The 26742-nt window shown below is 40.1% G+C and overlaps 1 protein-coding gene across 1 annotated transcript in view; it reads right to left on the bottom strand.

Annotated features, from left to right (window-relative positions):
• Positions 1-26742, bottom strand: part of CARPB (Carbonic anhydrase-related protein B) — a 460462-nt gene that overhangs the window by 298053 nt on the left and 135667 nt on the right. The gene's annotated exons all lie outside the window — the stretch shown is intronic.

Genomic DNA, 26742 nt, shown 5'->3' with positions numbered 1-26742 from the left:
CCATCAGGGAATGAAGAAAGAGCAGAGATAGGGAACATAAGGATAAAAAAGAAAACGAAAGCGAATAAAATAAGATAAAGGGATAAAAAGGGAAGACAAAGTAAAGGAAAGAGAGGTAGTAAGAGAGAGAGAGAAACGTAGAAAGATAAAGTTAAGATAAAAAGATAAAAAGGAGACACACTAAAGGGAAGAGAGGTAGTAAGAGAGAGAGAAACGTAGAAGAAAAAGATAAGATACAGAGATAAAAAAGGAGATAAAGTAAAGGAAAGAGAGGTAGTAAGAGAGAGAGAGAGAGAGAAACGTAGAAAGAAAAAGTTAAGATAAAGAGATAAAAAGGAGACAGAGTAAAGGAAAGAGAGGCAATATAAGAGAGAGAGAGAGAGAGAGAGAGAGAGAGAGACAGAGAGAGACAGAGAGAGAGAGAAAGAGAGAGAGAGAAAGAAACGTAGAAAGAAAATATAATAGAAGAGAAAAAGTTTGATAGGTTGATTTGTTGTTTCAAGTCCACTTTATGCACAGAGAGGCTAATCGGGACTGGACCTACAGTGCGATCCGAATCGCTGTGCCATCTGCCTCCACCGGGTATCGAAAGAAAGAGAAATAAATGGAGAAAAAGAGAGAGAGAGAGAACCAATTCCTCAATACAGCAACAAGAATTATCAACTGTGGCAGAACTTGTTATTAGAACGAACTGGTGACGTAATGGTATTCTGGTTACCCAGTTCCGGCGAAACTCTAACCCTAGACCCTGAAGGTTCTGGGTTCGAGTACTGGCTATGAGATGTGCGTTCTATTGTTCAGAATTAATCTAATCATTTTTCATCTTCATCGCGCTTGGAGAAGTGGTTAGCACAGCGTTCTACGACTCCAGGAACTACTGGATCGAATCCTGCCCGTGCATGGGCCTTCTTTGTGAGTGTTCCTTCATCGGTTTCATCTCTCATCTTCATCGTCGCCATTAGCCACATATGGCAGAGAAACGAAGTAAATAAGGAAGAAGAGCGAAGTAAAATAAGCCAAATCAAACGATCAATCAATTTGTTTATGTTACTTCATTAGTTATTCTATTGATGGATCGAGTTCGGTTACAGAAAATATTGATGAAGACATTTAAGATATTGGCTACCGACCATCAGTTCGAGGATTGGTCATTTTCAAGCTAAGTGACTTGAAAATGAAATAAATTGTGGCTTATCATATTACTGTGTTGCAGTTTCTGGAAATCTCTGATTCTGTACGAAATTAAGAAACAGGTCATTTTTATCTAGAGTACATTCAAACCTATATCGTACCTAACATCTCCACCACGTAGCATGTCACCCTGTGGAACTTGGGATCGAACCAATGGGGAAGAACCTTATTCCCCAAATAACAACACTCATTGGCTGCAATGGCCCTAAAAGGCCAGAAGTGAGGTAACGAAAGTAGTATGCATTTAAATGACATGGTTGATAGTTTTAAAACCCAATACTTCTGACCGACTGAGAATGGTAGGATGGATAAGGGATGAACTTACCACGTTCGGTCCGAATAGCTCTCTCCTCTCGATGTTACTTCTCTCGGCTATGGCAATCAAAAGATCCCCTGCTCCTTGATTCCTACCTTTTGTACCTGTAGCTGCGACCTTCGTTCATCTAGCCCATGTAGAGCCACGCAGCTTCCTGTCTTAAGAAACCACTTCCTCAACAGTATATAGGGGCAGGTTCTGACACGTTTGGACAAGATTCTATTATGAACTGGATGTGTATTGTCATACACTTTGCCCGAACCTTTCCCTTGTTGCATTACATGAGAGTAAGACAAGCCTCATAATATTGTGTAAAACTTACCAGAACAATGAAATTTGAGTAACGTAACACTTCCTCCTTGTTTGATATAAAGGAGTTATAATACGTATGTAATGATGAAGCCTAGCACACATTAAACAAAGAATAATGGAATTTTTTAAAAAATATCAATGAAGCTAAAAATGTTACAAGATATGGCTTCTGACGTAGCTGGTCTTATTTCAACACAATATTAATTATAAAGTCCGGTACACCACTAGATAACTGATGTTGAAATGGTGATGCTTTGCACACGTGTATGTTATTTCAGAGGGAGACTCATGTAATTCAGAATGCCATTGATTGGTCAATTTGGTTTATTTTACTTCGCTTTTCTGCCACTTGTGACTAATCGCGAAGATGAAGATGAGGGATGATGATGATGGGGCATTTACAGTGAACACCCATGCCCAGGACGGGATTCGATCCCGGGACTCACAGCGTCGTAGCGTGTTGTGCTAACCTCTCTGCTACAGAGGTCGACAGGCTTTAGTAAAACTAAGCCCAGTCAGAAACGCAGAGAGGGGACAAGCAAAATAGATTTTAGAGTTTATTTATGTTACTAGGCAACAAATCTCGGCTAGTTTAGGTACCTAAAAATTCGCTTGAAAGTATATGAGGCTATACAATCACATTCTCAAATTTCTCTATACATTGAGACTAGCATATGTTGATATCATGCTATATGTTAAATTTGGTGTGTGCCTTACATTCCTACAAGCTCACAGCGCTAATTGTTTCAGTTTAGTTGCAAGTTCAATTTTGACTTACATAACACTTGTCAACAGTGAAAATGTATCTTGAACGAAAGCAGCTAATCTTTATGTTTTCAATGGTGCTGATCACGAAGCATGTCACTACAAACAGAAAGATTGGCCTATGCGTGAATCACTTCAACCTGGAAAAGATAATGTTATTAACGAAGCACTTGTCGAATCAAGCACAGTTATACTCACTGCTCTTCATGTAAAACTGGACCTTATGAAAAACTTTGTAAAGGCCATGGATAAGACTGGGGAAGCATTTTTGTATTTGCGTAAGTCATTTCCACGTCTCAGTGAAGCCAAAATAAAGCAGGGGTTTTTCGTTGGTCCGCAGATACGCAAACTGTTCAAGGATAAGCATTTCAATAATATTCTCGCAGGTGATGAGAAGTTAGCTTAGGATTCCTTTGTTCAAGTGTCCACCAACTTCCTTGGAGGTAAAAAGGATCTTGTGGAAAATCTTCTGCAGTGCTACGATAGACTGGGGTGTAACATGTCCTTAAAGTTACACTTCTTACATTCTCATTTGGAATTCTTCCCCGAAAACTGTGGTGCTGTTAGCGACGAACATGGGGAACGCTTCCACCAAGAAATTTCGGACATGGAGGAAAGATACCAGGGAAAGTGGAGTGAATCAATGTTAGCCGATTACTAGAGGCACATATTTTTGGTAAATAAAAAAGCAAAATCTCGGTACAAAAATAGAGTCGATTTCGGGTTCAAAAGCGGTAAATAAAATAAAATTTTGGAGTAATAGTGGTGAATAATTACATCAAAAGTGCTATATATATAGCGTCGAATGACATGGGTACCTGGGGGAAACCCTGGGGGGTAAAGGCGGTCAGGGGCGTGATGCTGATCACATCACCCCCACTTACGACCGGATCAAGAAAGTGTGGGGCGTTACCCCCACAACCCCTATACGCCTTCATGGCGTGGTGCTAAGCACAGGGGAACACTTTACCTTTTTACCTATATAAGATGACATTTTGGTTTTAAAATTGTGAATATAATCCTAAATTTGATTTAAAAACTGCACTTATTACACAAAATAAACTTATCCCTTCTAATAGCACATTTATATAGGTACCAGAGTATTAAGTTTATTCCTGTGTAAAGGGGTCCATTTTTTGCTTCTCAAATATTTACAACAGAACTATTCAATTTTGCGTCAATTGCATAACTCGCAGGATACTTCAGACTTCAGAAAGTGTTGCATCGGTATATTTCGTGTTTAGGAGTCAATTTCGCATTTTGCAGTTCATTTCGCATTATTTCGTGACAAAACAGGGTAGAAAAATGCACCTCAGACCTTTTAGAAACATAAAAAATGAACATTACAGCATGTTGTTTCATATTTCGTGTTTTCGTCAAAAACGAAATTTTCATGCCTCTACCGATTACTGTTGGACACTCGTCAGAGAATCACCAGCAACAGAATACAAAGCGATTGCGCCTTCAGTGACCTTCCTCCGAGGGAGAACAACAAGGTAAATACATGCATAAGCTTTTAAGGTCAATTCTGAAAAATTGAAATAACAAAACTCTAGAGCCAAACTTGCATTTTCATGATCATTTTCAGGTTCAGCACCCTCGAGAACATAAAGATTAGCTGCTTTCATCAAAGATACAGCAGAGGGAAGAGGCAGGGAAGAGCAACACAAAGGTGCAAGATAAAATTACAAACTTTGGAGGCGAGTAGAGGATACAAGGGAAGACTTCAAAATAATCGAATGAATTTATGTGCCTCATTATCGGCCAACTTGTAGCGAGGGATCGGAGAGGGTGGGAGATCCCACCACCCCCTCTCTCTCGCTCTGGTTCCCGCCAAACCCTCCCCTGGGTCGCTCTGCACTGGCGCTCCGGCCGCAGATTTTCGGTCAAGGCGAACGCAAACTAGCGCTACGGCGGGTCTTATGCAAATTTTATGAAGGAGAGGTCCCACTTTGTGAACCGCTTCGCCAGGAATGAATAATTACCGCGAGTTGCTTAGCTGTTGGGGTGTGATTGCGGTTTCTGCCTGAACGAGAATAGGGCCGGGGCATGTAAGGGCGGTCGGTTAGGTGCGTTGGGCTCGGAGATCCGGTTTCCTCCCACTTTTACTTCCCTTGTCGGAGGGCGAGGGACCCTCCCAGTGTGGCCACGGCATGAAAGGTCTGCGGACAGACAGCTTACCGTACGGTTCCTGAGACAGCCGCACAGGAATCCATATGATTTCTTGATTTTCTCTCGCGGAAGATAAGTATCAAATGAGGATGCTCATAATTCCTATTTTATGTGGCTTCTAAGCAACGTTGGTTAACAGAAGCGATGTGGAGAAAGGGATGAAGTGACTCCCAAGCCGGGATTCGAACTTGGAAATCCGATTCCCAGCATGAGAGTGGATGCTGTCAACATAAAAATTATGATTTTATGACCTTAGAGTTTTGAAAATCATTAAGTACTTACAAGTGAATAACATAGCTGTTGTGATGTATAATATCAGACGTAAAGTATGCCACTAGTACAAACTATTGTATTTAGCGCACTACAAATTTCCTGTATCGTTTATACCGTCAGCGTGAAATACAAGTAAATAGTCCGTTGAGAGACCATCTGATTCCGTAGTTCCAACAATGATATTTTCCCCATCATCTATTCCACCATTCTCCGAACTTCGTGCCGAAGTGGTTAGCACAACGCACTACGATGTCAGGGTCTGAATCGGCTACAGCCGGATTGCGCACTCTTTTCCGCTTTTATCAGTGATATCTGATAAGCCGTTGACAAGCTGTCAAAATGTACAGGATTGAGCACAAGAAATGAGGCGATGTTGTCAGATGTGAAATGTTCTCAAACCGTTCTCACTTCTGTTGTGTTTGTTTGTGTGTGGACTTACACGTGTTTTTGCAGTCATTAACCTAACCTAACTTTTGAGTAAATTGGTATGATTTACTATTTTATTTCTAATTTCTCTCTCTATTCTTGTCTAAAGAAAAAACAAACAGTTTTGCGTACAGACTTTAAAGCTATCAAAGTGGCAACGTTGGATCAAAATCTGTGCGCAAAACATGTCAGTGAGATTTGTGCGCAATCCTGGATTTAAAGTGTGCGCAATTCGGTTGCGGCGTTCGAATCCTGACCTAGACTGTGGTGGTCTTTGTGTCTCATCATAAATTCCATCCTGTCATCACTCATCTTTATTTTATCGAATAGCCAAACGTGGTAGAAAAGTGAAGTAAAAGAAACCGATTCAATCAATCATTCCATCATTTATCCTAATCGTTAACTCAAGAGGAACAAAGAAAGATAAAGGCTAGTGTATTTTACTTTGTAAGTATCCTTTCATCAACTTAATTTAATCAATTAGCCAAATCTGGTACACAAGCGACGTAAAGTAATAATGCATTACAATAATAGTAATTGAAGTAAAATAATTAAGTAATGTCGTTATCTAACTCTCTGGAATGAAACATCCTCGCTGTACCCAGAAATTACCTTTCGCGTGTGGAAGCACTATGGAAATTCGTCCAAAGCTTCCCTTAGCTTGTAACGACTTCACCAGCTACCGAACTCTGTCAGGTATGAAATGCGATTGTGAATTAGCGAGAATATCCTAGAGATTTTTTTAAAAAAGTACTATTATTTTCAGGCATGGGGTTTGCAACATTGCTTTTACCTAGAGTACAGAATCCTGTCTTCCACTTCTCTACCGCCTCCTTTATGGACATAAAACGGTGCAGCCTGTGCGGTGTAGTACGTCCGGCTGCCAACTTGACAATGAAATTCTGTTAGTTCCGAGTACAGACACTGGCTTACGCTAGTGTCGCGGGTTGGGAAAGGTATATAAGAGCGTGCTCCTGACCAGAATTTTAGTTGGCTGGTGGAAGCCGGCTAGAGCATATCGACGGCGCGTCTTACTGCTTAGGCTGTGCCCAGTGATTGATCTATGCAATGAGGATGCTCCCGAATACTGTAGGTTAGTTCACGGTCTTATGCAATATAAAGGTGCCATTGTCTAAAAAATATAGCAACGTACACACTGCTCGTTCCAGGGTTTTGTTTTAGTCAGTCATGTAACAGGGATAAGTTTATAGTCTGGAGATGCTCTCTGTAATAATATTTATTTTTCATCAAGGTAAAGTTTCCTGAGCTCATTACACAGTGCCATAAAGGCACACGGGGTGTGTGAAATAGTTTATGTCTCCAAACACTTACGATTCCAGAGCAGCTTTATGTAGAGAGATCACCTATCCCGGAAATAGAAACAGATGTGCCACGTGACACGACCTACCGACAGCACGGGTAAAATTCTGAAGCCAAGAGGCCTATCTGAGATAAAATGGTAATAAATATTTTAAGTGCATTTGATTGAGAAAATGCTGTACATAACCCTGCTGTAGCAAAGTGCTGTAATTGTTACAAATATAAAGGCGAAAAAACGTAATTAATTGAATCCAATAGGAGCAGCGTGGCACAATAGACAATGTAGCTGACTGAGATAAAAATGTCTAAAGATATTTCCAATTAAAAAGGTATTAATGAAGTATTAAATTCCTTAGCTTATGTCGAAGTTTTCTTGATGGCGTAGTGGTAACTCTGTCACCCTGCAATCAAGGGGTTTAGTCTCAGTTGAAGTACAGTGGAATGCATCCCTCTTTAAACTGTAGGACAAGTCCCGATTAGCTCTTTGGCTAGACTTGTGGTTGTATAATATTGTAAATTATGAATCCTCGAGATCCCTGTGCTAAACTTAATTACCAGTTTGGCGTAAGTGAATAAGTGTTAATTAACTTTGAGAAGAGAGTTGCACTTGACCCAAAAAGCCCTGAGATAATTACAGAGTTTGGTTCTTCCGAGAAAGCGAGTTGTGGGGAAACTTGTGACGTCGTGTGGACGCTGCACGAGCTTGGCCAACAAACAAAGGGCACCACACAAATACAAGAGTTGTTCATAAAGTAAATGCTCAACACTTTTAAAATAGAGAATTGTTCATTCAACATTAAAAAAAATTAACACACATCAAAGATACATGTTTCAAATGCATATGTTAATTTTCTACAAATTCTTCACCCAATTGTATGTCCTTGCGCCATTGCGGAACAAGGCCATGTGTGCTATCTCTGTACCAGATCGCATCTCTCTTCTCGTAGCCAAATCTTGACAACCCTAAGAACGATTCGCCGTCTTGAACCTTCCGCGTATTGCGTCCATTCGTTGAACAGAACAGATAAAAACTGATGCTGCAAGATCCAGGCTGTAGTGTGGATGAGGGAGCAGTCCATCCAAGTTTATCGATTTCTCCCATTGGTCTTAGGCATGTGTGAGGACGGGCATTGTCGTGGGGGGAGAAAGATGACTCCAGGATCACTGTTAGGCCACACCCGCCGGAGTTGCTTCTGGAATTGACCGAGGATGCTAATGTAAGCGCCGGACTTAACCGTTGCACCTCGAGAACAACATGTCTGGATTAGTGGCTGCAGACGGAAGCGGCAAATCATCCGGATTTTGACATTTTGGTTCTCTTAGCTCAGCACCCAACTGTACGTTTTTCAAGTACAGCATTGCCGTAGACAGAACACAATCGCTCGTGAATGTTTACTGACACTAACATTTCAATGACCGCTTGTTGTTTCAAACAGGTGTCCCTCACTTTCAGGGCAGGAAGAACAGTATGTGTCCAGCCAGACGCGAGAACAATAAACTGCTCTCCCCACTGACCTTTCCCCACGGCTAGCTGTGGAAATAGAGGTCTCTGCGCTGGATGATCGTAGGATGGGGAAAACTTAGCATTCCTCTTCTGGAAGTATTATTTTACTTGTTCTCTTCTGAATATCAAACTCATTTGGCGTAGAAAAACCCATGGACGAAAAAAGGACACGTTGAAGATTTGATTTGTCGCACAAAAATGTCTAACACTCCAATTTCATTAGCCGTAATTTGAAGTTGTTGCTTTTTTCCTCAGTAAATAAGGCATGGTCTTATTATCATATTTTTCAAACATTGTGTCCAGCTTAAAACTAACTTTAAAACTTGCTTTTACTTGCAACATGGGGAGAGGAGATATTCATAATCTCTTGTATGGTCGGGTTTCTCGTTATTAGAAGTGCCCATTCCGCTGATACAGAAATGAATACACGCCTAGTGCGAAACTGCAAACCTTCGCCTTTACTGACTGCTACAACGGCACTGTCTGTCGAACGATCGTGAAATCGCACAGATAGTATATGCGCAAGATGTCCAACTTGCTGGAAACAAATCCCCCCTCCTTTAGTATCTTGCTTCTGGAGAGAGAAAGAGAGAAAAGGGACATGACTTTTTGAACAACCTCTGTACAGTGTTCCAAACTGATGCAGCCACTTTGCATCTCAATTCAGTCGAGTTCTCAACGCCAATTTTTTCGATCCACTGGTTTTAATTTCTCCACTACCACTTCTCTCTACGGATCTCCGTGCTATGATCATTCGTGACATCCATTCTACGACGAGTGGAACCGAAGCAATCGGAAAGCGGCGTGCGGAAGACAGACTTTGTCCGACGTACCCGAACGAGAGGGTATTATGCAGGGTCGCTTGTCACCGACCCGTCGCGGGTTCAGTTTGTTCCCCGGGTCCCTTTTTTGTCTCCTCTAACGAAGTCAAGAACTGAATTTCACGGTCCTGTACCAATGTCGCTACGCTCATTCAATCTACGGCTAAATTTAGATCGACCAAATCAGCAACACATTTCTCATTGCCCAACTTCCATCGTTCTGCGCGTATCGTCTGCATATGTGCCAGAGTCAAAGGTGGTTTCAAGTTCAGTGTATACTAGCAGACGCTAATCAGGACTGGACCTACAGTTTAAAGTGGAACCCGAACCACTACGCCCCCTCTACCGGAGGTCGAACCAATTTGCCACTGAAAACACTGCACATAGTATATGATCGCTTGTATCTGCCAAAATAACAAATACAAAAATCTTTGCCTTTTTCCTTGACCTGTCTTCTCTTTGTTTTAACATGTATTTAATCGCCTCTACTTAGGTATACTTGTAAATTAAGCAAAAATATATTTTATTCAAAGCTGGTTATGATGAAAACCGAAGCTGTACTTTATCAAGAGATTTAGACTTGCTGCATGTAAAAATTAATGCTTCAGACATCCTCGATGTGGAATGGCCACATTATTTAAAATTTTTACAAAACTTCACGCATACAAGAATGCAATACTTAGGAAACAAAGTAAACAAATATTAACTACAACTCAATACAATTTTAGATTTCAAAATATTCAATCTTATCAAATCCCATTGCAGGTATATAACAATGTAACTTTACTATACTGTAAAAAGTAGCAAACATTCTTGACCACAAGCATAATTTCTACACTTGTTCTTGACTTTCTTAACATTCTTGACTGCTAGACATCCTGTATATGCTGTGTGAATTTTGTACTATGAATTCTCAAGACATCTTCACAAGTACAGGGTGACACAGTCAAACGGAAAGATTTTAAAAAATCACAAAAAATAGAGAGAGCAAATATTATTTATTTGTTGAACATGAATGTACTGTTCATAAGTGGAAATTACTAGTGTACCTGAAAAAATTTTCATTTTTTGAATATGGTGTCAGTAAGATGGCGTCCGTGGTGTATGGCCTGACAAGTTAAGTCCCGATATGCGTAGATCGCTGCGGAGCACTTCCTATTACGTAATCCTCCCCACCACTCTTCTACGTACTGGTCTGGCCTTGAGACTACAAGTGGTGCCAACTCAGCAAAATTAAGCTAAAACCAACATGACAAACTATTTTTACTGCGTAGATTGTCGGTGCCGGCTCATATCAGTTTATCAGTGGTTCATTTGATTTAATCCGGTCTTTGAAAATGCGTGCGGTGCGCGGATCGTAAACTGTAGTATTACGCACGCGCGTTGTTTATAACGAAGATAAACTAATGGGCGAATGACTTCATTTTATGAATGCGACATCGAGCAGTGGCCTGTTTTTTTTAAAGCCGAGTGGGGTGGGGGTTATTTTGTTTATCGTACAAGAATCACTACGAGAAGGCAATCTGATAACACGCTTGCATGTGTTCTTTTTTAAAGCATTGAAGTGTTTTTGCTCTTTACTCTTGGCTGCACATTTTTGAAATGCAAAAATCAAATCATGCCGGGTCCAACGAAATCCACAATCTGCTTTGGAAAGCCCTTTAGAGGACAGGCCAGATAAATTGTTTACAATGTTGCAACATATTTGCGAAATGAGAAGGAGTTACATAAACTTAAGTATAATGTTGTCGAGTCCTCAAGCGCCGCCACGGGAGTATCTAAATGTATGGTTTCTCAAGTTTTAAAAGAATTGGATTGGATTGATTTGTTGTTGTTGTAAGTCCACTTTATGCACAGTAAGGCTAATCGGGACTGGACCTACAGTTTAAAGTGGGATTCGAAGCACTATGTGCCTCCACCGGGAATCGAAGCCGGGATCCCTTGATTACAAGGCGACGACGCTACCACTGCGCCATCGGGGAGTTCAAGTTTGAAAAGAAGGAAAAGAGTCGTTGGCGAAAGGTGAGCTGAAGTTCTGTACTCTGACAGGTAGAAAACAGCCCAGGAAAAAGCGAATACAAATTTCGTTGAAAATCCTCACGCCATTCCGCTCCCTCCAGGTTGCAACACTGCGAACCAACGTCGCTGCGGAGAATAGAGTGGGGAAATGTGATGTGAGCTGCGGAACAGCTATTTGTAGCGTCTTGTTTTTAAACTTGTCAAGTTATAGCACACATTATCGGAGTCTCACAGTAAATCCGCCCATGACGCTTCGTAGCATCTCCAACGGAATGTTGTGGATCTCATGCCGAATTCGCTCCTTCAAATCATCCCTGGTTCTTGGAGGGTTGTCCTTGAATACTTTGGATTTGAGGTAACCTTACAGAAATAGGTCAGGAGCCACAAGTCGGGTGAACGGGCAGGCCACGGAATATCGCCGAATCTGCTAATGAGACGACCAGGAAATACGAGTCTAAGCACATCCATAGACACTCGGGCAGTATGGGTAGTTGCACCATCTTGCTGGAAGAGCATTTCTTCTCTCGCAACGTCATGGGCGGATTTACTCTGAGACTCCGACAATGTGTGCAACACCTAGGACGCCATCTTACCGACACCATATTCAAGAAATGAACATTTTCCAGGTACACTAGTAATTTCCACTCATGTGCAGTACATTCATGTTCAAAAAATAAATAATATTTGCTCTCTCTATTGTTTGTGATTTTTTAAAATCTTCCCGTTTACTTCCTCACCCTGTATTTAGGACCTACAATGTGGTTTATAGTGTTTACACAAGACTCGTATATTAATAACCCGTGTCACAACAGCCTTTCAGGGCAAGCGCCTACCTACAGACTTCTGGCCTCACTTCCACCTGCCTCAGCGAAATTGGGAAATCATCCAACCAGTTAGAGAGTGGCGTGTGGTCAACCTCCAGTCATTGTAAGTTTCCGTGACCGGATTACGCTACTCATTCCGAGGCAGTATGATACAGTGTATTGCTAACGAAGGTAAGCATTTGCAATATATTATTTTACACACCCAGTGTACGAAGTACACTATAGCTAAAAAGTCACCGGACACGCAAGTGAACGTGGCGGTAGTGTCATGGTCTGGGTATACTTTTCCTGCTTTGGGCTTGGGCCATTAGTTTTGGCAATGGTAACATGAACAGTGGTGTTTATGAGGACATTTTAGACAATAACCAGCTGTCCACACTGTGGCAAAAGTTTGGATTGGGCCCTTTTCTCTATCAGCACGATAATGTCTCTGCTCATAAATCAGGGTCCATTGCATCGTGGTTTGAGGACAATCAGCTGGATGTGCTTAGCTGGCCCGCTCAAAGGCCCGACTGAAACCCTATAGAACATCTTTAGGATGAACTGGAGCGTCGGTTGCGTGCCGGACACACTCGACCGAAAACCATCTACAAACTTTTCACGAGACTACGGGACGAATGGGAAAAGATTCCACCACCAATATACCAGAAGTTAGTGGAGAGTCTGTCCCGAAGAGTAAATGCTGTAATAATAGCGAAGAGAGGTCCGACATCTTATTTGTTACCTGGCTGGTGTCTTTGGAATGAACAGCACTGGGTGTCCAGTGACTTTTGGCTATGTAGTGTATGTATTGCAATAGTAAAATAAAGTTAATTCACTGTGAGATAGTGTATGCTATTTTAGAAGTAGGTAGTCAAAAATGCTCCACCATGTATTATACCTCTGAGCTTATCCTATGAATCGCATTACTTGCATCCGCCAAGGTACGTTTATTGTTAGAGTACCGAAACTGTTCAAGATCTTCCCTGACTGCGCAGCTATCTTGATAATGCATTTAGCAAAGCTGTCGGAAGTCATTAACCACCCCCTCTCCCTGAAGTCAGCTCTTTTTTAAACACAAATTTCCGACCGAAAGGGATGCATTCCCCTCTCGGCGCGCTTTCATTTTGAGGGATGCGAGGATCGGCATCGAGGGGGATGGGGTGGGAGAGTCGGAATATATCAGTGCTTATGACGACTTAAAGGTGCTAACACAGACAGCGGTTTTAATGTTCTATAATTAGTGATAGCATCCTGTCCCGCTGCACCGAAACCATCCCCCTAGTGCTGATAAGATCTAATGACGGGATTACAAGGGGTTTCCAACAGGATTACAGGACACGTTGGGCTCTCCCCGTGGAGGTGAAAGGGGTAGAGAGGGGGAGAGGAGAACGTAGATAGAAAGAGGGGAGGATGCTTCATGAAATGAACGTAAAGATTCGCGTACAGGGTTCGGTTTCTCCAGAAGAGACGCGGAAGGGAACTCCTTGCCGAAAGGCTACATTCAGTCCGCTTAACGAAGCTTATGGAAACCAGGGGTTAATTAATAACCGGATGGTAAAAATGGACGGTTAAAGATAACCATCGCTGCGGGACTTTGAAGCCAGGTCGCGTCCTGCACCCTCGCATACATAGTGAGCCGAGGTGCAACGTTGAATGCAGGCAGGGTGAGAGAGCTATTCAGTTACTGAACTAAGTGAATGCAGTGTTTATCATCCACTACATTTGTCACTAGAATTTGGTTTTTGTGAAGATTTTGTTTTGCAAACTGTTTTAGACATTTATTGAGTGGTCGACGCATGATTTAGCCTACCGAAGTTTTCGGATCCAGATCAATTGTCTCTCTTCATCCATCTACATTCATTTATTTCATTCAATCGCCATTTTTCTTCATCGTCACTCTAAATCTAAGGCTATAATAGTGACATTAATAAATAAAACTACTGAAAGTAAACGTCACGAAATATGTTTTTTTACGTGGTTATAATAACCGTAAGAGTCGTTGTGGTGGTCAAGCGTTCCCTGGTTCGATCCCAGGTGAAACAATGTAGAAGAGAGTGGGGCAAGTGAGACCCCTTACAAAAAGAAAGGTCATAGTGTGCACATTATTTATTTGAGAAGAAACACATTTTTACCAGGCTACATGTAGAACAGTTATGAACATTTTTATCTAGTTCAAATACAAAGAAATAATTAACTTCTCTGTTAAAAAAATTGAAATAAATCAAGTCTGCATGTGGACGCACCGGGTGGGGCAAATGAGACCAGCCAGATACAGAAATTGAACAATAAAACTTGGCAAATAACTTTCACCACACTAATGTTCTAAGTCACTTAAATCATGCGTCCAGATTAACGGAATGTGCTGAAGAGTCCTTCAGACATCAAAATTAACAGAACGAAAAATTTAGCACGCATACTGCTCAATACCCATGGGGGCAATGTTGTTAAAATTAAACTCAAACTTGGAAGATTCTAGGTGGACGTTCTTACCCCACCCCACATGTTTTATTTAATTGACACCTGTATGAGAGTCTACATTCACCGGATGCCAGTATGAGGTTCATAAACAGATATTTATGCAATAAATATATTACAAGTGTTAAAATGTATTGACAAAATGAAATGTAGACTTCTGCATACACCATAATCCTTATAAAGATAACACCGAAAGTAAATATATACCTATAAAATCGTCAATTTTCAAGTGAGCGTACAACTTCCTCGCACACAGCCTTTCCAGCATCCATGACACCAACTCGCGCGCGGAGTCATTTTCTATCGTGGTTTACAATTTAGCTAGGATGGATGCACTTGCCCGACCTGTCTCACTTACCCCACCCTCCCCTAATGGTTCCTACTTTAAATTGTAGGATCAGTCTCAATCGATTTATTGATTTGATTTACGTATTTAGAATCGCCTTTCTGCTACAGTTAGCTAAACGCGACGATGACAGTGACGATTTGATTAAATAGATGAAAGGACCCTCAGAAATAGCACGCAGGCCAGGATTCTAACCTGGGACTCCTGGTGTCGAGGGCTGTGATAATCCCTCCGGCACGGAAATCTGCTCCAGTCGCGATTAGTCTTTCTGTGCATAAATTGAACTTAAAATCGCACTGCAACAACCATAAATTATCAAGAAATGCATTTAGGTGCTTGTAACAATTGTAACGTTTTTACGTATTTGTAGAAATCGTAAATTGGAACCAAAAGTCCACGATACAGGAAATGCGTACATACAAGAACAATACACAATACGATGTTTAACAAAATACCCTACTCGTAATGTAAGGAAACATATCAATTTTTAAAAAGGTTTAATTGCTATGTTTATTGATTTTAAAGCATTTTTGTCACGATTAGAAATTCAACAACCTCCAATACATAGAAAAATAAACCCTTTCTTGTTACGAGATGTTCGAATTCCCAAAACATTTTTCTCACCTATTTCTAGCACATTATTTTGTGATTAGAAGATCAGATTCTGTGAAAGGTAGAATATACTCAAAGAGCAGATGTATAGATTGAGAGATTGTAACTTTTCAAATACTGTTAGTTGCTAAATTAACGTGTAGCATACATATTTGCACATGCATCGAATTGCGAATTATGAAAAAAATAGGAAAATTAAGTAACAGTTTCGTAGAGCGATCAAGAAACGATTTTCATGATAACCCAGTGAAATTACGCATGCTTATGTAAGATTGTGTAGACCTCGAAACGTTGACAATTCATAAGCAATGTGAACGAATTATAGAATGTCAGATGTTAAATATCTAAATCATTTACTACAAGTTTTAGTACAGGGGTAAAAATACAGGTGACAGCTCACAGTTAAAGCAGCTGATCAATATATCTTTGGATGAGCTTCCTTAAATCTGTAAGGTATTTGTGATCTTTTTGAGTTAATAAATATAGTGATCATTGTAAGAAATGTTATTTCTGAATCTAGCTAGTGTATGAAAAACTACAATATCTCCAAAACAACATGGAAATTCGTGCAAGTGAAATGTATATTTTTTTTCTTTGCATTTTTATCGTATTCGAGTAGTTTTTCAATATGGATACTTCCCTTCTCATTTCACTATCTGGTGTCAAATATGTGATACCTTGAAGTCCGTTCAATATTAACCTGGAAAAATATATAGCCTGGAAGCTATGCAACCCAATTTAGAAGAAAGTTAGGTGGGTTGCAGCACTTGCAGGATACTTAGTATTTTTCCGGAAAAAAACAACATGTAAGGACAGTTCTATTTCTCATGCACAGAGGTAATACTTATTGTTTGTATATTTTACTTTATTCGTAAGCTGTTACATTCCATCTAATTATGTATAACAGCGTTTTGAACAAGTCAGTAGATACTTCAATGTGCATACTCATGTTTTACACGCCTTTATCTAGAATGGGGATCGACAACAGGTCGGAGATAATGTCAGTGGCTCTAGAATGGTTGGCTGCATGCTACAAGTCCTGACCTACATCTTGCGAGGAAGTTTGGCAACGTCGCGTCTTATGCTGATTGCATCCCACCAAAGACGGGGGGCAGCCCTGTTCGATATTTTGAGAATCGATAATTACAATAATCCTTCAATACACTAATATGACCCTCAGTCTAACGCGGAATAAAACCTTCACACTGTCGATCACAGGCGTACCAATAAAAATAACGAATTTTAACGCAACAATCATGCAAGCCCTTTATGAGCTTTGCTGCACAGATTCAAGAGACAGTTTTGTCACGAGTCGGAAATAAAATGCTGTGTAATTAAAAACGCCAGCCAGCAGTGCTGAGGTGACGAGAGGTCGCCGGGGCTGTCTTGATCGAGAATGCAAAACGCGAGGTGTGTTGCGAGTGATCGTCTTAAGTAATATTGGTAAATAACGCTCATTGCCCTTTACCAATATTTAATAGAATCCGCACAAGCGAGAAAGGATGATCACGCACGAGCCAGCAAGATATCTAAACATTAAACACTGATAAGTACCTAGTTTCCTTCGTGGTTACTCGGCTGAGTCAGGACGTGGTCCATCGAAGGTGTCCTCAGTGTGTTCGCACAAATATTTTAGATGGATCAAATTAACACGATCACTTGCAGCACACCTCGCGCTTCTCTTTCTCGATCAAGACTTCCCCGGCGGGGACTGCTGGCGTTTTTAATTACACGGCATTTTATTTCCGGCTCGTGACAGTTTAGTGGCCCAAACGACTGTCAAACGAACGGTGCTACCTCCATTTGGTGCAAGGTACAAAAATGTTAATTTTAAACCTCAGCTAGAATATCTACGGGGTAGGGTTCTTCGTAGACAACGAAACCAAACAGGGTTCCTTCCAATGGATATCTTTAAACGTATATATTATTCGAACACAGGATACATGGGATCAGAATATTTACAAGATAAGCTACATTCTTCTGTAATTTTCATCTACAGTCAATTTTCATCTTAATATGCTTTTATTATTTCTTTTCTTGATTTTAATATTCTTCTATATGGATTTCCTTCTTAATGGACGATCTGGATCTGGACTTCCTTCTTAATGTTTTTTTTCTGGATATGGACTTCCTTTTTAGTGGACGGTCTGGATCTGGATTTCCCTCTTAATGGACGGTCTGGTTCTGGACTTCCTTCTTAATGTACGGTCTGGATCTGGACGTTCTTCTTAATATAATATCTGGACCCGGACTTCCTTCTCAATGGTTTTTCTGGATCTGGACTTCCTTCTTAGTGGACGGTCTGGATATTGACTTCCTTTTTAATTTCCTTCTATTTCCGCTTTTTTTACGATTTTGGAAATCCATTATCCTTCTTACAACTTTTTCCCTTAGGCTTTGGCAATTATACTAATTTCCTCCCTTGAGGCTGCGATTAGAACGCGCAACACTAAATATGTCCAACCTAGGATGTACTTGGTGCCAAACGACTGATACGCTCATCCAAGCAGGTGCCACGACTGAAACGCGCAACCAAAGTGCTGTGGGGCGTCGACTGGAACGCGCCGCCACTAAGGTAAACAAAATTTCCACCATTGGAAAGGTAAATCAAATCAGACAGATTCAAGATCTGTTCAGACACAAATGTGTATCGGTGCTTTGACTTCTTTACTTTATTGAACAATTTACACTAGTTTGATTTATCGAGTATATACATTAATTTATTCCTTTTATTCCTCGTATATGTATTCTTTGTCTTCTTATAATGGATTATATTGTTTTAAATCTTTCCAATTTGCTTTGTTCTTTTTTATAAAGTTATTCACATATATTATGCTAATTCTTAATCTTGCACGCTTGGTGCTGCCATCTCTTTTCTCTTTGGCAAACTATTTACATTACTTGGTCCTATTGGGTATGTAACAACAGACACGTTCTCTCCACCAAGGTGGCGATAAGTTATCCTACAGGGAAATACACTGCAGGTGGTAATTGCAATATTAAGCTTTAAGATTTGGTGTTTAAGTCCACTTTATTTACAGTAAGGCGAATCGGTACTGGATCTACAGTTTAAAGCGGGATCCGAACCACTATGTGTCTTCACCGAGTATCGAAGCCGAGGCCCCATGATTACAAGGCGCCAACGCTACCACTGCGCCATCAGGGAGGCCCTGGAGCTTTAAGTAATTAGGTGACATACATGATTATCAGCAGGAAGAAATGAATGCCTTTTCCGGGTATCTGAACCCATTTCCTTTTGTTCTGCGGGACAAAGCAAGTTTATTTTTTTAAAAAAAATTAGGGCTATTGGAAGCTGAAAGAGTGAAAAAAAATGTAGACAGTTTTTGATTTACTTGCGTCAAGCTACGAGACAAATACACATGACATTATTCATTTGTGACGTCACGCCCCGTGGCTAGCAGGCATCGCAACCAAAGTGGCCTTGATTTTATTTCTTCCCCAGACAGGACCAAAAAAATATTTTATGTCCCCCATCGATCTAACGCTAATCGGAAAGATATACCCTCGGCCGCTAGCTGTTTGTAGATGTCGCTGCCGCTCATTTCGCATACAGAGAGCTTTAGATATAAATAACAACTATTGCCTCGGTCTGCGGCGTCGGGAGGGGGGTGAGGGGAGGGTTAGAGCCCCGTCGCCTAAACTGGCAGCGGTCCTGATAAGATGATATCCTGAGCCATGCATCACTGGGCTGAAACCTCTGCAATGAATTGCTCTGGACACACACACAGACACATACACACACACACAGAGAGAGAGAGAGAGAAGTGGATGTTGTGTATGATGGGATGCAGCATTTGCAAAAACAAATCTTGAATTTGGTTCCTAAAATATATTTCTTAGCAAAAAAGTGAAAATCTTAGATAATGAATTATCCGTGTACTGTTATTATACTGAAGAATATATTCCAGGTTTGCGAAGGTGAAGCTAAACCTCAGTGGACTGATTATATACATACATTAACAGAAACCTGTATAAATTATGAAAAGAAAACGTTTTGATTGAAATTTTATCACAATTATTATTTCTGTTACTATGACAACGTCAATGTTGCCAAGCAAATAAACGTTACGCAATTTGACATAGATAGGAAACAAGCGTTATTTAACATTAACTTACATTTGAAGTTTAAAATTCATAATAATTATAATTGCACATTTAAAAATGAATATACAGTAAGAAAAAATGAGTTTGTGCTGTAATACAGAACAGCCACAAGTGTTGCCTTGACGCTTTACGATAATCGATTTGTTACAAATTCTAAAGGTGTGGAACAATTTTTTCTTCACTTTTCACACAAACGCTTCAAATGGGCTTTGATGACCTGAATTTTCATTTTCAGTGTCCTTTTTAATATTTTGCATCACATGTTTCACCAAAAAACGTATATAGCTAAATCAAATACCTTTTTTCCTTTAAAAATTGGTCTGGAAAACAGGGTATGTCTTATACGCCGATACTCAGTTTTTTATTACCTTTATATCTAGATATTTTCTCCGCTCTGTTCATGAGATACTGTGAAAACTAAGACAGCATTTAATCATTGAAGAAGTGTGGCATTAGTAATGCACTGGATGGTACAGAGGACAATTTTGTGGTATGGGACTCAGTTCTGATTTAGAAGAGGTTTGAAGTGACTCTTCATTTGGCTCCGGGATTTGGCGAAGAAGACTAAAAATGTATTATTTCCTAGTTGGATTAAGTAAGTCATTACTTTAAATTTGAAATACTATAAAATAATTATAATATTTAGTGATGAAGCTCTCTTCTCAAAATATGTACAAAATATTACACTAATATGTGAACTACCATATCTATGTCGGCGAATCCTGTAAATAATTTCACAATTTGTATATATTTTTCATAATCCTGCCTCTTCATTGGGGAGAATAAGAGCGATCAGTTTCCCTAAAAGGTACAGCATGATCAGGTACCAAGAATAACTTATTCTACAGCATTACCGTTTAAGATTGTATTTTTACTTACAACGCAAGAGTTCAACTACAATGAATATGAGAATTGATTATGAATATTATTATTTGATATCATCGCACCATCTGTGATCACATATTGGCAATGTTCAATTTGTGATGCTAGCTGTCTCAAAGTGAAGCCTCGAACTGAAGCACAGTGCGTCAAAAGAACAGATCTAGTAAAAAAAAACCTATTTCGGTGCTCCCGTGCGACCGGAGCGACTGACTGGAGCGCTAAATCGAGGTGCTCTCCTTGTGTAGCGCCAAAAACTTATTTCATGATTGTAACGACCGCCATGTTAGGCACATTTCAGTCATATTATGGAATTTATCTTATTCGTATGCTTTCAAGTTAATAACTTGCATTAAATTATTTATACTTAATTGTTTTCATAATTCATGTATATATTTATGTTTTATCTTATGTTATTATATTATTCGCGTATTTTTGCGACATTAATTCATATTTTATAGGCTAATAATTATCCTAAATAGTATATATCAACGTTATCATAATTTGTCAAATGCAAGACTATTACGCAAATGTTGTTGTTTAAGCACATGTTAAATACATTTCTACCTAATACCGATATTTCACAACAATAGACAAGATTGAAGTAATTTAGTCTTCTTTATAAATCCGTAAACTTAATCTATATTTAATCATTTTATGTGCAAGGGCAAGTATGAATTACTTTATAAAATCAGTTTCTTTATTTGTTTTCCTAGTTTAATATTGTAACATGAAAGCAAAGCAATTCTCTCTCGCTTTCAGTAATATAGCGTTATCCTGTTGGCTGTTTATGTTAGGAGTGGGGAATGATGCTACGTGTAGCTATATGGCGACATCAAAAGTTCCACGTTGGCATTCTTAATTGTTGCCAACCATAATCAAAGCTTACTATCACTAATTCGCATTGATGTGTCATATAAATTATCAGTTTTTCTTGTGATGTTTTTGTTATGAGTTGCTAGCACTGTATGTAAGAACAATCTGTTATGCTGTGCCTCGCGCTTGGGGTAAGCAGTTGAGGTCTTGCTATTAACGGTGAAGGCGGTGTGCGGATTCTGTCGTGCCTACGAGCGAGCAGGACCCAACAAATTATACTTTTAACTTGTGCGAATAAGTATGTACGCGCGCGATTCTTGATTAAAGTTTTTGGACATTTTTAATTTAAAATATTTGAATTTCATTTGACGTGATGTGCTGCTCGGTGGTTACCTTGCTGGTAGATAGGCGATCGCCTTAATCCCTATCTCAGGGTGAGAGCTGGTGATCCCAACTGACCAGCCGGAACAAGGAGCGGTGCGTTGCCAATTCGGATCTCCATACCCTGGAGTTACGAGTGGTGGCACGTTGCATGATTACATAAGCGTGCTTGTTTACATTAAAAAGATTTGGATTTGTGTAATCAATTTGTAGTTACTTCTGCAAAACGTAATAAGTACATAATACCAAAAAATGTAGCAATTTAAGTGTGTGTGTGTGTGTGTGTGTGTGTGTGTGTGTGTGTGTTTGTGTGTTTGTGTGTGTGCATGTCACTCACTGTCATAATCACTCACTTTCCCAATTTTTGAGGGTGGAAAATCCCTTTTTTGACGTCCCTAGCAACGTCCGTTTCCAGGGACTAAAAATCCGACATTTTTTCTCATACGTAATCCTCGAGATCAACAATATGCAGATGATTCAATTCCTAGTTAGAAAAGTGCTTCAAACAAGAGTACGACATCTACATAAGAAGATTCAGTCCAGACATTACATAATCAGTTACATACAATTCAGCATCAATATTTACATCATGGCTGTTTTAATGAAATGTTTAGATGCAACAGTACTTTCGTGTTTGCTATGTTGACCCGTGTTTGTTGTTGACCATGGAAACGGACGTTGCTGGGAGCTTAAAGCAAGGTTAAAGTCACCCAGAAAATAAAGGTAAGTGAACAATACTTGAAATTCGTATTTCGAAACATGGGCATATTTAATTCCTTTATATCAAACGGACAGTACTTAACAGTTTACTATTAAGGAAATAGACAATAATATTTTGAGTATTTGTACAATATTAAGGAACGTACTCACATAACTTTTCAAAGAAACTTCTTAATATGTGTGGTGTAAGGGGTGCTCCTTCCACTTAGTGCACCCTGGACTGCAGACTAACGAGGCTCTGACCATGGCCCCATGGCCAGTATAATTCTGTGTCATCCTGTGTTTTGTCCTTATTTGTGCTGAGCGCCCTTTTTAGCCTCAGCTTTTAACCAAGGTAAGGAAATTTTACTTTTCAGACACGCTTTAATTTTTGTTATGATAAGGGGCTGGACCCCGTATAGTGTGACGGGTGCAAAATAGCCTCAGTGCTAACGCACCCAATAAATTTTAAGTCAAATTGAAATTCAAAACTTCTTAATATGTAACATTCTCATGTTCTATTATTGCAGGAAAGTGGAAAGTACGGTGACTAGAGTAGAAAGTTGGGAGCGGGGAGGGTGGAACGACGTCGCGGGAGGAGGTGCTGCACGCACCTGGTTCTACAAGCTGCTGTCTTCCTCATCGCGATGGATTGGTCGCTTACCGCTTCCCTTGCCAGCATGTAGGCCACACGTTGTATGACCATACAAGAGCTATAATACATGAATACAAGACCGATACAATGGGAAAAAGGGCAGGTTTTTAAAAAAAAGCGACAAAATTAACTAATTTTTTGCACGGAATTAGAAAAAAAGGCCTGCTTGTTTTGCAAAAAAAACAAATGACGTCAGAACTAAACGACCTAATGAATCGAAGAGAGACGTCCGGTTGTAATATCGGTACAGTAACGAGTTCGCTTGTTTGGATTCCTCAGTGATGCTTCTCGTAACAATGGTACGGCGCAACAATGGTCCTGATGGACAATAGGACCCGAACGGCTATCAAATTTGTGTAGAAAGCAAGAACCATTTTTTTTCTCGCTGGATGGCGCCACTGGGCGGTTTGTTGGTTTTCCGATTTTGCACCGGTGCTGGAAAAAAAGAATGGACGCCAGATTAAATGAATTCTCCTCTTCGCACTTTTCAAGCAAAATTATATATCTCAATTACGAGGGATACTTGATACTGCTTGACCCGGTAACATCCCCTTCTCTCCCCTAAGCTAAAGTGAGATTTGCATAATTACATGTGCACTGAAGGCATTTCCATTTCGGTGGGGCGGGGTGGGGGGAATATGCACGTATGCATGTGTGGCCTTTGCATTGGCGACTCGTTTGTGTAGAAAAAAGGGCGTGTGTAAAGAGGACGTAGGCGAGAGGCGTAGCGTAAAGCGTTTACATATTACTCGCACGAGGAGTTGTTGACGCGATAATGATGTGGATGATGACGTTGCAACAAGTGCGTGAACTGCACGGAATATAATGACTGCAAACTTTCGATCAGTGTTGCCTCTAGGAGAATATGCGACTAACTTGGGTTTGATTTTTGTCTCTTTTCTGCAACTTTTGGCTAATCACGATGATGATAATGAGTGATATGATGAAAATAATGAAGGAATACTCATAAAGAACGCCCAGGCCGAGATTCGAACCTGCATCCCTGATGTAACGAGGTGTGCTAACCACTTCGCGAAATGAAGGAACAAAATAAATGACTGCCCACTTCAATTTGAGGGTTTTCTGGGATATTTCTCGTCCTAGTAGAGTTGCATATGTATTTCTAATCATGATGACCGATTGTTTCTGTTCTGTACAATGTGTGAGAATTGTGTCCTTCTCTAATTTTCCTACCGTCGTTCGTAGTAGAGTCGATTGGGTGCCAAAACTGGGAGGGCAAGGACAGTTTACTTTATCTTGGAAGACAATACTTATGATTATCACGTCTTCGTCTTGTAATCAAGGAGTCCCGGGTTCGATACCCGGTGGAAACACAAGTGATTCGGATCCCACATTAAACTGCAAGTCCAGTCCCGATTAGCCTTACTGTGCATAAAGTGGACTTAAAACAACAAATCAATCAATCAATCAATCAATTATCATTAACAGGTCAGAGTGACAAAAAGTGAGGAGCAACTCTCCCCCATAATCCACCAATCGTTCATCTTAGTAGATTCTGAGTTGGAGCTCTGATTTGGGGGTTTCAAAGTGTGGGAGGGATCAATCCGTTCCTCGTCATCGTAGCGACTGGCCGATAGAACCGGAAGAGCGACGTTAAATAACCAAACAGAAGCAAAAACCCATTACAATTTAGACCGAGGAGACGCGTAGTTGGACACTAACGAGAATCGCGGTTGGAAACACTGATCGGCGGTGACAGATTGCGGAATGGAATTCTCACGTAATGCGAAAGCGTGTAAACAAAACACTGTCGCTTGGCTAGTTGGGGGGAGTGTGTTGTGGGGTACTTGTGTGGTGTGCATTAAGCCATTTAACTATGCCGTATCGTTTCTCGCACTCTGCTACTACCTACAACTTGCAGGAATTTTTTTTTTTGGGTGGGGGGAGGAAGAGAGAGAAACAGCAGATTCATTTTGGTTCGTGTCCATCGTCCCGCACCACACTTCACATCCTGTTTGTTAATATAATATTCCCTACCTGCACAGCAGTAGCGAACGTAGTATTAAATATCTCTGCACTGTATCAACAGGAGAATGTACAGGTTGTGCCAAAAGTCACCTCTGAAAACCGATAAAACATTTTTATTGTGAAATAAACTGTGTCGAACTGAACAAGATACATTAAAGAGTGAAATGTGACATGAAAACATGTAAGATTAAAGTCAGTGCAGCTCTCAATGGTTGAACTAATACATTTCGTACTACGTGACTGACATCTATCGGAAAACAGACGAATTATTACCACACAAAGTATATCAAGAAGATAAATATTCCTCTCAACCTGACAACTGTTTACGACATTTTCGCTTGCGAATAGCCGACGTTCGTGGCGGAGTTGTTATCACAGCGCGCTACAACGCTTGGGGTCCCAGGTTCGAATCCCGGCTTGAAAATGGGTATTCTTTGTGAGCGTCCCATCCTCAGTTTCATCATATCATCACTCATCCTCATCTTCGCCATTAGCCAAGAGTAGCACAAAAGCAAAGTAAAATAAAGCAAATCAATAAGAAAATCAATAGAAGATAGAAATAATGAGAGAAGTAGAGAGAGCATGGCACGATGGAATAGAAAAGTTAGACAGGAGAGAAATAAAGAGAAAAGAAGGAATAATTAAATAGAGTGAAGGATCAGAGAGAGAGAGAGAGGGGGGGGCTAGAGTGAAAAATGAAAAAGAATAAGGGCCAGGAAGAAAGAACTAGAGAGGTAGAAAGGAAGAGAGAAATGTAGAAAGTCAGGGACATAGACAGAGGTAGAGTGAGAGACTAAAAGATAGAGAATGTGGGAGAAGGAAAAAGAGAGCATGACACAAAGAAATATGGAAACAGAGGGAGAAAGAAAGACAAAGAGATTGACATGATAGAGGAAGGAAGAAAGACATAGAGAGAGAAACAAAAGAGATAGAGTGGGCGAGAGAGAATAAAAGAAGAGAGAGGAACAGAAAGCAAAAGAGAAGAAATTAATATAGAGATAAAGAGGATTAAAGAATAATAGAAAATGTGAAAGAGAAGAAAACATATGGCATGATACAATAGAGAAACGGAAAAGAAGAAATATTGAAATATAGAGACAAAGGAAGGAAGAAAATTAGTGAGAAACGGATAGAGAAATAGAAATAAATGAGAGAGAGTGTGTGTGAGGAAGAAAACATTAGCAACCAATGACTACTGTCTGACGCATAGTCAATCTGAAAATTTCCCCTTTTATTTCAACCCACCTAAACAAAATTCTTTCAATACCTCTGCACTAGATCGTATTTTATTAGCAAACTGATATTAATTTGTTTACAGATTCTAAAAATATTTGTACAAGGAGATAATTACTTTGAGGTACATGCTTTTCGCACGAAGAAAAAACAAGCTGGCGAACCACATGTATTATAACCCCCGGCTCACAAGCTAATGGTCAAGGCCTCTATTAAAACGTCGACCCATAATAGAGCGCCCAGAATTGATCTGGTGGCAGCAATGTTAATTAAACTTTGTGGGAATCATTAACAATCCATGTGTGTAAATTAATTTAACACGAAATAAAGATGATATTCCATAACCAATTGCACTGTTATTATACCTGTGTTTAAACAAGATGAACTAGCATCTATTGTTGAGAATTTTTGAGTGAATACGCGTTGTCAAGAATTAGAGCATTATTGCAATTCGTGTGCATGTTGAGAGTATTCAGATATAAGGTAAGGGTGCCATAGTATGCTCATCTCAGCAGCAGTAGGCGTTATGTAGTCAGCACCACGGCCCTTCCAGGCATTCTGATGTGAGGCTGAGTAAGACCCAGAGAATAGTTTTGTCCCGAGAATC

This window comes from Lepisma saccharinum, chromosome 13 (genome assembly GCF_977018435.1).
Source record: "Lepisma saccharinum chromosome 13, izLepSacc3.1, whole genome shotgun sequence".
Taxonomy (NCBI): Eukaryota; Metazoa; Arthropoda; class Insecta; order Zygentoma; family Lepismatidae; genus Lepisma; species Lepisma saccharinum.
This window is presented reverse-complemented; position numbering and strand designations above follow the sequence as displayed.